A 10,145-nucleotide genomic window follows, 5' to 3' on the forward strand; every position below is an offset into this window, starting at 1 on the left:
ACGGGGGAACGGAAGTGACGCAGGATTAGTTTTCGTAGCTGCTATGGGTAGCGGCGCCTGCGTATGAAAGACAATTAATTTATGAGAACAACTTGACAAATGATCCCAGTGCTCTTTTCCTTTTGGCACATGAATAATTAGGCCGGGGAGGTGGTGTCTGTCCTTTGTCTGGAATAAAGATAGAAGACGGAGTCTACACGGTTATTAGAACTGGTCAGCTTACCCTAGCCATCTGAATAGCGTGTACCAACTGCGCTTGTAGCGTAATATAAAGGGCAGTGATATTAAACACAAAATAACCTCAAGAACTACAGGCACATACATGGGCATTCGCGAGAAGACAAAGATGAATAACTTCTTCAGAAAAAAAAGAACGATAACAAAAGGCTCTTAGAGTGAAACTTCCATGGAAGTGCCTTGCAATAGCAAGTTGTGGACTCTTTTGCACACGGTGCAGGCGTACGTGCTTATCAACCGATGTTTCAGGTGTAATTGTGAAGCACGTGTGCTTGCTGTGGCGCTGTATTGAGGCACCTTACAGCACGCACTCAGTGAATGACGCTTCTTCCTGAAAAGATTTCGATGCACACATTTGCATCCTTTCCCATCTGTCCTCTTGTTTTTTTTGGCATTTCATGCGTTGTTAGAGATAGCATACACAAACCTTCACATAAGATGACATAAATCATTTCAAACGTTGTACACAACAGGAAGAAAATATCGCTTGATAACAAATCTAGGATATACATATGACAGACAAGAGGCTTCATGTAAGAGACATCGGAAATATAAGACTTCGCATGCACTATGTGCAAACACTCAGCGTATCTTTCAAAATTCGTAGGGCCAGTACACGAGGAGAGAGAAAAATACCGCACACATAACACGCTATCAGAAGTAATAGACCAAGGTGTGCGAATAAACCGTCATAATGTTTATAGTGAAGCTGTTAGCCTCCAGCTGGGCGGGATTTCTTGTGGCCGCGTGCTCACACAAAAATGTGTGCAAAGAAGCGGGAAGCGCAGTGGGCTGTTTCTCCAAGAGGCATCACATAAGATCATCACTTGACGGTGACGTCATTGCGTGACGTTACATTGGATCTGATGACATCATCAGCATGCCGTCATCAGGCAAATATAGCGTGACGATGTCGTTACGCGTAACGTAACGTTTGACGTGGTGATATCATCACGTGACGTTTGGTGTGATCACGTCATCACGCTACGTTTGATTTGATGACGTAATCACAGTTACATCATCATGGGCTGATCCCGGAGGCAGTGCCAAAAAGTGGAAAGCGCCGTGTGATGCCTCTCCAAGAGGCATCACGTGACACCGTTAAGTGACATCATCAAGTGATTATGTCACCTGATTACTTCTCCGCAATCGCGTATCGTCATCATGGCAGACGTGACATCACCACTTGGTCACATGGGTTTTGGTACCATCGGATGTTAACGCCGGATGTTTCGCTTCATGGACCATATAAATATTTAGCATAATAAAGAACACCCCCTTCAGCAGTCGTAGTGGCGGTGTTCCACAGCTTCGCTGGACGTCCACTTTCTCACGGCCAAGATGGCGAGTAAGTGTTTTTGGTGACTTCACTTGCTGCAAGTAAAATCTCAAGTGACTTCGTGGTGGCTGTAGGTGAGAAATAGTATATATTAGAAATGCTTAGCGAGAAACATTTTATATATATAATTATTCATTCTATCAATAACATGTGTGTTCGGTATAGCATGTGAAGCTACAGAAATTGTCGACTGCGAACATTACGCAAGTCCAGTTAGTCTGTGAAAATTATAAGAGGCCACATAAGGCAGATAACGAACGCTGAAGAATTTAGTTTAATACCACCATATGCAGTATTACTGCGTATCACTGCGTAAACGGTGTATCATTAAAATACGCCGTTTAATTAACGGTTGGCTTCGTATGGTTGTGCCTAACAAACATAACGCCCATCAGTTCCCCTTTTTCTCGTTTATGCGCAGTATTAATTGTGACTTCACGGGTGCAAGCGATGACAAAAAAGTACTGGGCATTTTTTTAAATACTCAAGCGGCGTAGATTTGTATTGGTGGGATGGTAGCAGTTCTGACAATAACTGAATTCCCGATAGAGAACTCGAGGAATGGTTGCAATTAGGAACGCACGGTTGACGTGGCGTACTATGAATAGGCCTCTCCCAGCCTACACAGCGATCAGTTGGTCACGTGATCTTCGTGTCGGAGGGTTTCATAGGCAAAAACCACGCTGCATGCCCTCTGGCATGCGATGATAGATTTGTGTACCACGCAGGTTTTTTGTTTTCTTTTCGCATGCTTCCTGGGCGTCTGCTGACCCAGTTCGTCATGCCGACCAGTTGTTGCGTGGTTTCTGCGTAAATTGTACGAAGAAAGGCAATGAAATCGGCTTCTGTTCAGTTTTCCAAAGTACTAGACGTGGTGACAAACGTGGGTGCTGGCAAAAGCACCACGGCAAATTGCAGCCGTCTGACAGCGAAAGAATATGTGCACTTGCACTTTTCTCGAAAACTCGAAGAAGCGGCTGTTGCCCTCGCAGCGTACGGTTGCTTTCATGCTGGATATGGTAGTTCAGAGCGGGAATACAAACGGCAATTGCAGGGACAAAAAGGAGAGGTTCATTTTGCGCAATTCCTTCAGCAATCTTGACGTTGCAAATGCGTGACGCAGAGATAAAATTGCCAAACTATACTTGTGATTACAGCTACCAAAGCGGTTACGTTGATACGCACTAATTGTAGATGCAGGAAACTCCCGCAACGGCACGCTCTCTAATGCTCAAGAAAACTGGCTGGAAAGACACAAATTTGTGGTGCGTTCTTGCAATGTGTACAGCAAAGAGTTGAGGAGATTGATTTTTTGCTCTGACGTAGAAAATTTCCAATGCAGTTCGCGTAAATTGATTCAAACTTTCACAGCATTCAATGCTTATAAGGTCTAAAGATCGAGGTGCTTTTTAAATATAAACTTCTGATTAAACACGCACTTGAGAAAATTGGGTTCTCCTTTGATAAAGCTATCATTTTCTACGTTGTGTCTGCTTTCGTCGCTTTCTTTCGCCACGCATATAAACACGCATATAAGCCACGCCACGCATATAAGCACTGGTACGCCTCACGCCATCTCAGCCCTGAAGAAGGAGCAGGTTGGGCTCGGAAAGGCGTTTTTTAAAATAAATTTTGTTTGGAATTTTCTTTCTCTTTCATTCAGTCGTCCCCCACCAGGCTGAATGCTGCTGAATCGGCTGAATGAATCTGCTGAATGTTTACGTTTGATTCATGTAGATGGTTTAGGTAACCATTTCCTAACATTTTATGATGACTCATTGCTGAATATAACAGAATTGATATTCATGTGCATTCGACATAAACACCTGTAGACTCCCATACACAATAACTACCAGAAGATTGCTTCAACTAGAATACCTCGTGCGTGAACGAATTGTCACACTATTGTGCACTAAGGCTGTTCTCAATTTCGTACGCAGATTTTCATAATGATCCCTACTGTAAGTATCTTGCCCTCGTACGTTCGTAGATCCAGAATGTCTTCCAATGTTGTCAGTATTTCTCTGCGTTGGTCATGACTAAGCTATTTCTTCGTCATACTGACATGTGGGGCGTAATGGGATTTTCTCAAGCCACTACATAAGGGTTTTAGCGTTACGTCCACTCTCATTCTGTATTCTCGGGAAAGAGAGAAATAAAGACCATTATATTATTATTATTATTATTATTATTATTATTATTATTATTATTATTATTATTATTATTATTATTATTATTATTATTGGAGTATTGTACAAATTATTCATCACTATTGCGAAAGTTCGCTTCACCTCAATCTACTCTATTGCTGACAGCTGAATATGCGCGTTACTTCTAGATAGATGTTTCCAATCGTCTGTTTTACAACGACTCGACGTCACTGCTGTTTAGTTCTTTTGTGAATTAAAGCGTCTTTTAATCGGAAATATTCTTACCAATGCGTTACTAAGTACCGTAGAAAACAATGGGCCGTACAAGATATATTAAATAGGGTCACCACTAAAACCATCCCACCATCCCACATTGACATAACAAGCGCTAAAGCGTGCCGCCTTTTGCACCTTTTCCAGAGGAACTTCAATTATGCGCCCAAACCTTTGAAGGAAACTTTCTATCTTACAAATATTAGGCCGATGTTAGAATACGCTTGCGCAGGATGGGACCCCTTCACAAAAGTTCTCGAAAATAAGTTAGAGCGTGTTCAGAAAGGGCTGCAAGATTCGTCACGGGCATCTACGACTACAAAATTAGAGGTTCGCAAATCAGGGAAAATCTGGGGTGGAAGTTGCTGTCCACGCGCAGAAAAATAATCAGGTTAAAGCTTTTACACAACATTAACAGCGACACAGGAAGCGATAAGAACATATATTTAAAACCACCTCATTATCAGTCTAAGAGACGCGACAATTCCAAGAAAATAAGGGCCTACCAAAGTCGTATTAATATATTTAAATTTTCATTCTTTCTGCGAACAATTGCGGAATGAAATTTGCTTCCGGGTGAGATAGTGTCTGCACCCCATTTTTCATCTGCCATAGAGAACTTTACATGAACCTGTTGTAGACAATATTTCTAGTGTACCGTTTCATGCATTGTGTAGCAAATTATATAATCGAATGTTTTTTTTCCGATGTGTTGTCTTCCTCTGTAATTACGATTATTGTATTTGTAACACCATAAATGATATGATGCTGTTTTTCTTGAAGTTCAATATATGACCTTAATGTTTCTAATTAACCCCCCTACGATAATGCCCCACTCGGGCGCTGTAGGTATTTGTAATAAATAAAAAAAAAGCTACTTGGTTGGAAATTCTCTCCGCTCGAATGAGCCCCTTCCGACGGCTGATCCAACTTCAACGCGCAAAGAACAGGTGCACGGTGTGGTATGTATCAGCAAGCTTATCCGAGCTTTGTCGTGTTCTTGCTTAGCGGCCGTGAATAAAATGCGTCTTTTAGATATAAAAATGATGCCGGTAACTTAAGAAAACCTTCGCAAGAAATTATTGCAGCATTAGGCTTGCGTCGCTGCGGACGAAACGATCGATTGTTCCCGTTTTCTGAGCGCGATAAGAACGTGTCGCCGCACAACCGCGGTGAAGGCGCTCATTAGGGTCCGGGGGACCACGACGCGCTAACGAGATAAGCGCTTACGTGGGCGTTAAGTAGATGGAATAGGTGCTAAGCTCCATATAGCCTGAGATTTTCCCCAGACTACTCGCAGCAATGGCCGGGCAATGACACACCCACCACTGGTACAACGTTATTCGCTGTTGGCGTAGCTATTATGGGACCTAATTTGCTGCATTTCTTTAGTTTATTGACGCCCATTTCACTGTGCTTCAGCCTTTAACTATCAAGATAGGAAAGGCGTAGCCTGGAATAATATTATTGCATTATTTCTTCCTGGGGTGCTATGCAGGATGCCCCGAGTTTGGCGAAACTCGGGATCTTCACGAGCTCTGGCGACGCCCCAAGATCAAAGAACAAATGATAACAAGACGAAGTTTGTCCATCGGCACGCCTCCAGTTTCATTGGTTAATCTAGATTCACTCTGGGTGGCTATTATCCCTTGGGCGTTGCCATATGGGCGGTCGACAAACTGGGGCTCACGTGATCATACGGTCGGTGCATGGTCGTGCCTTCTTTCACTTGTTTGTCGTTCCACCGAGTGCATTACAGGTACAAGCAAGTTATAAAATAAATTCATTTGGTACAATAATATTAGTCACATTAACGTGGGTTGTAAGCATTTTAATGTTTCCACTATGTACACGGAATGTGTATTAGACTAATTTGTATTTAAATACGTTTCGCGTTATGCCACGAGGAGACGCTCGCCCCCCTCTTTTTTCCGGATTCGATTGGCACGGCTCGATACGTGCTTGCTCTAGCATTTCCGAGCACCGATTGGTGTGCGCTTGCTTTTCTCACTGGGTTTCCAACAGATCGCTCGTTTCTCCTTTGCTCTAGATTGGATTGGTGCGGCTCGCTACGTGCTTGCGCTCCCATTTCCGAGCAGAGATTGGTGTGCGCCTGGTTTTCACACAGGGCTTTTAACAGATCGCTCGTTGCTCGCGCTAAAGAAAAGCTGCGAGTAGCGCGCGCATCCAGCTACAAGACGAAGTGAGCGTCGGCTAGCGCATAAGTGGTTTGCCACGCGCTTACCGTGTAAGCACACAGGAATGCCGGAAAGCACACATACAAGGGTCAGAAAACTACGCTTTATTTTCTTTTACTTTGCGATACACCTCCATACTGGCAAGCGTCGAGCGATGGCTTCTAACAACCGCAGGAAAGAGTCTTTGTAGTGGCTAGCCCGAGCGATCCGTGGCTTCTAACAAACGCACGAAAGGGTCTTTGCAGCGCACGTGGATGTTGACTGCCACCACATGCATCCAAGGTGGGACTCCAGCATCGGTGCAGTTGCCCTGTACCCATCGCTGACGAGGGAGCGCTTCACTTTTTGACAATACCTTTCTTTTTTTTTGCGTGTCAACGCCCGTGATGGGGTCCACAAAGTTCACGCTTTGGTTGACTGTCTACCAATGCGGATTGAGGCATAGCCCCGTTAGCATCCACTAAATTTGGGATACATTTGTATGCGGCCAATTCGTCACTATGAATAATGGTCCCCGGTTTAACATTGGTTGCAATAATGGCGCCTAGCGTCGCCGCCTTTCTTCGGTCGACTTTGAAAGTCGCAGCACCCCTCTGGTCGCGCAGAACATGCCGAAGACCCATGGGCCCCCAACTTTAACACCGCCGTAATTTTGGCGGCTGGCGGAAAGTTGTCGGCCGTCATTAGGCGGCCTCGATTGTATACTTTTGCTCGCCGCGAAGAAGGCACTCATCAATTTGCGCTATCTACCCGGGGTACCAAGTGGAGGTCGCGCCAGCAGCTCGTCCCTCGCGACCTTACGGGGGTAGTTCGTCCTGTCGGCGATGGTGTGCTCCTATAGAGGAAACAAGTCGCCGGTCATCTCCTTCAACAGCCATATGTCTACGCTTTTGCTCACGCAGTACGTGAGCCAAATCATTTGCCGCCTGGACAGGTGGTCGTTCGGACGGCCGAGGCGGTGCGTTTTGGCGAAGTAACGTCCTTCGCCTCTCTGACCGTGCAGTGCAGCTTTACCGTGTAACTGCGAAAACTGATTTCGGCACCTGTTGCATCGGAAGGCAGCCCGGCTTCCATTCTGAGTCTTCCAATATAATGTGACCACTTCGCCTACTCAGGTTGGTTGGCCCGGGTTGAACCCCAGGTGCTCGCAGGTGCCCCAGTACTCCGATGACGACGCCGGACCTGGCCTGGGGCTAGGGCGCGGTGGACGAGCAGCGCTTGAAACAGGAGAGAGCCGAAGCGAAGCGATCGCACGAACTTTTCCTCCGCAGCCTAGTCACATCAGTCTGTGCTCGGAAAGCATAATATGCCCGCCACGCAGTCTCCGCAGACAAGGGCGTTCGCCTAACTCGTCACACAGCCAGCGCACTGACGTTTTGGAAAGGCAAAAACGACGCTGAAACTCTACGTCGGTCATGTAGCTGAAGGGGTCCAGATGGTCATATTGACGCTTGCCGCCGCTGGATGCGATGACACAGGCTGCTGCTGCCGCCGCCATGCTCCCGAGTTTAACTCGAGGGGGGTTTCGCGATGTACGAGTTTGGCCCGAGTTCGCGTGTCAATCAAAACCATAGGTCACGCCCCGAGCGAGGCATGTAACTCTTGTGCGCGCCCACCGACGGTTGGGCCACGCCCAACTTATTTTTCGACAACAGCGACGTGGTGCGGAACTGAGAGGCATTAACAATCTTGACCGGCGAAATAAAACACGCACAACGCACTGTCATCGGTGATGTACTCAGCACCACTATAAAAAAAAAAGTGTCGACTTTCGCTGCCTTATGCATATGTCTTCTTGGGCTGTGATGACCCCACAACACGGTTCATTGCCTGCGTTGTGGCTACGTAGCGCACAGCAAATAATTATCTGCACGTCACTGTAGCTGCTTGCAAGGCGTCGATGCGCCGTGGTGGACGACGATCTTGAGCAGTGCGTAGTGTTTTCCAACGACAACGTATCGCAGCTGTCATTTGAGATGGCTGCTCTGTCAATGATATAGTGCAGCAAACACGGTCAGCGGTCAGCGCAAACACACCCAGTGCAATGGCATTTTGTCATCACAAGCACGGCACACTAAACAATTGCAACACCTTCCTGTGTTCGAAGTCTAATTTCCTAACTGCACACAAGAACCCTCACCCACCAAAATGCGATTGCTGCGCTGTCGTTACGATATCCATCTGCGATCGCTGTTAGCTCAGCAGCAGAGGCAATCGGCAAGCACATTGGAGTGAACAACACACTCAAATTCTGCGCACATGCGCACGGAGGCACCTTCAATGGGCAAGCGGTGACAAGTGACGAACTGTGTCGTTGGGCAGCACGCTCGTGTTCGCAATGCATCGCGGAGACTTCGCGCACGCAGATAAACTGGTGCATTTTCATTGTGCTGCGTCACTACGGACCCAGAATACCGCACAGCCATTTTGCAGCGACAGCCGTTGCTCCCGTCTCTATGGCTAAATTGTCGTTTCAGTTGGTAAAGTGGCGGCCATAATAGCCGCCGCAGTGAAGCACCTGCGGTGAACAGCCATGCCGCAGCGCTGCGTTGCCATTCCCCTATTAGACAGGGAATGGGCAGATCGTTGTCATGACTGACTTTATCGAACATAGCACTGCAGCGCCCCTGGCGACTGCTCACCGCATGAACTCCCTCGTGCGTGTGACCCTCTAGAATGTATCCGCTTGTAAGCTTTCGCCTCACTGTCGCGACTCGCGGCAAAAAAGTACAAAATTTAATAATTCATTATATGTCCGTTTGTCATCACAAATTTACAGCATTCAAAACAAAAAAACGATACTTTAAGAAGTAAAATTTTGGTTATTTTATTTGTTGTATTTCAAAGTATTCGATTGAGGGAAAGTATAGGTGCAAGAATGCACCGCATGTGCCCTGTTCGCATTCGACGGAGGATAGAAAGATAATGCCCGAAAAAGGAGGCACGCCCTTGACGCGCCAGAGAAAGGCGTGGCAAGCGGCTCACGGCAAGTGTGCAGATAGACAGCGGGACAGTGACGGTATTGCTAAATTGCGATAATACGTTGATAACAATACGCGGCGCTGGCGCGTTTTGTTGCGCAGTCCTCTGTGCTTGAAGCCCGGCAGCACTGTGCCGCGCAGGGTGCGCTCATGTTGTCATACGTGGCTTTATCTCGACATTTCTTTTTGCCTGCTGTTCTTGCACGTTCCTTGCTATCTTCGTTCACTGACTGCCATCGAGCAAACTCGGGTAAAACTCGGGTGAACGAGAAACTCGGCGCATCCTGCATAGCACCCCTGGTATTGGAAAAATACACTTTAAAGAAAAAAGTTTCTCCAAGAACTTTGCGACATACAGTAGGTCAAAAATAATGTTGAGTTGCAGTTTAAAGATAAATGTATGGTTCAAGGCTGCCATTCGGTACTTGCTTTGACGAGGCGAATGTGTGTTCTTGACATGCACTTCTATGGATAGAAAAATTAAGAGCTTGCGTAAGCAAAGGAAACAATTTTAGCAGTGGCCAGAATGTGACCATCAGGTGCGCTAACGAGATAACGACGAAGTGTGCGGGTTTTGTCACTAACAGCGTAGGATGCTGCTTACGGTCTACATTTTACTTTCACGGCACTCAAATCCTCGAAATGGCCATTGCCCTGCACATCCATCCCCCTTCCATTTTGCTAGGCTGAAGACGAACGTTGTCCTCATAGACGACACACAATGAGGATTTCTATCGTCGTCACGCCACACACTCACCTCCAGCATCGCCATTTCAGCAGCGTGAAGAAAAGATAAAGTTCTCCACCGGGATTGGAACCCATACCCGTGGAGACATGTGTTCGAGAGTCGAGCCACTGAGCTATCGCGCAACTTGGTAGATGGTAGGACGATGCGCATGATAGGATAACGCATGGCAGGACGTGCGCATGAAGCAACCATCCTTCTGAGCTTACCCTCGCCTGCTTT

This window comes from Dermacentor silvarum, chromosome 8, assembly GCF_013339745.2.
Source record: "Dermacentor silvarum isolate Dsil-2018 chromosome 8, BIME_Dsil_1.4, whole genome shotgun sequence".
NCBI lineage: Eukaryota > Metazoa > Arthropoda > Arachnida > Ixodida > Ixodidae > Dermacentor > Dermacentor silvarum.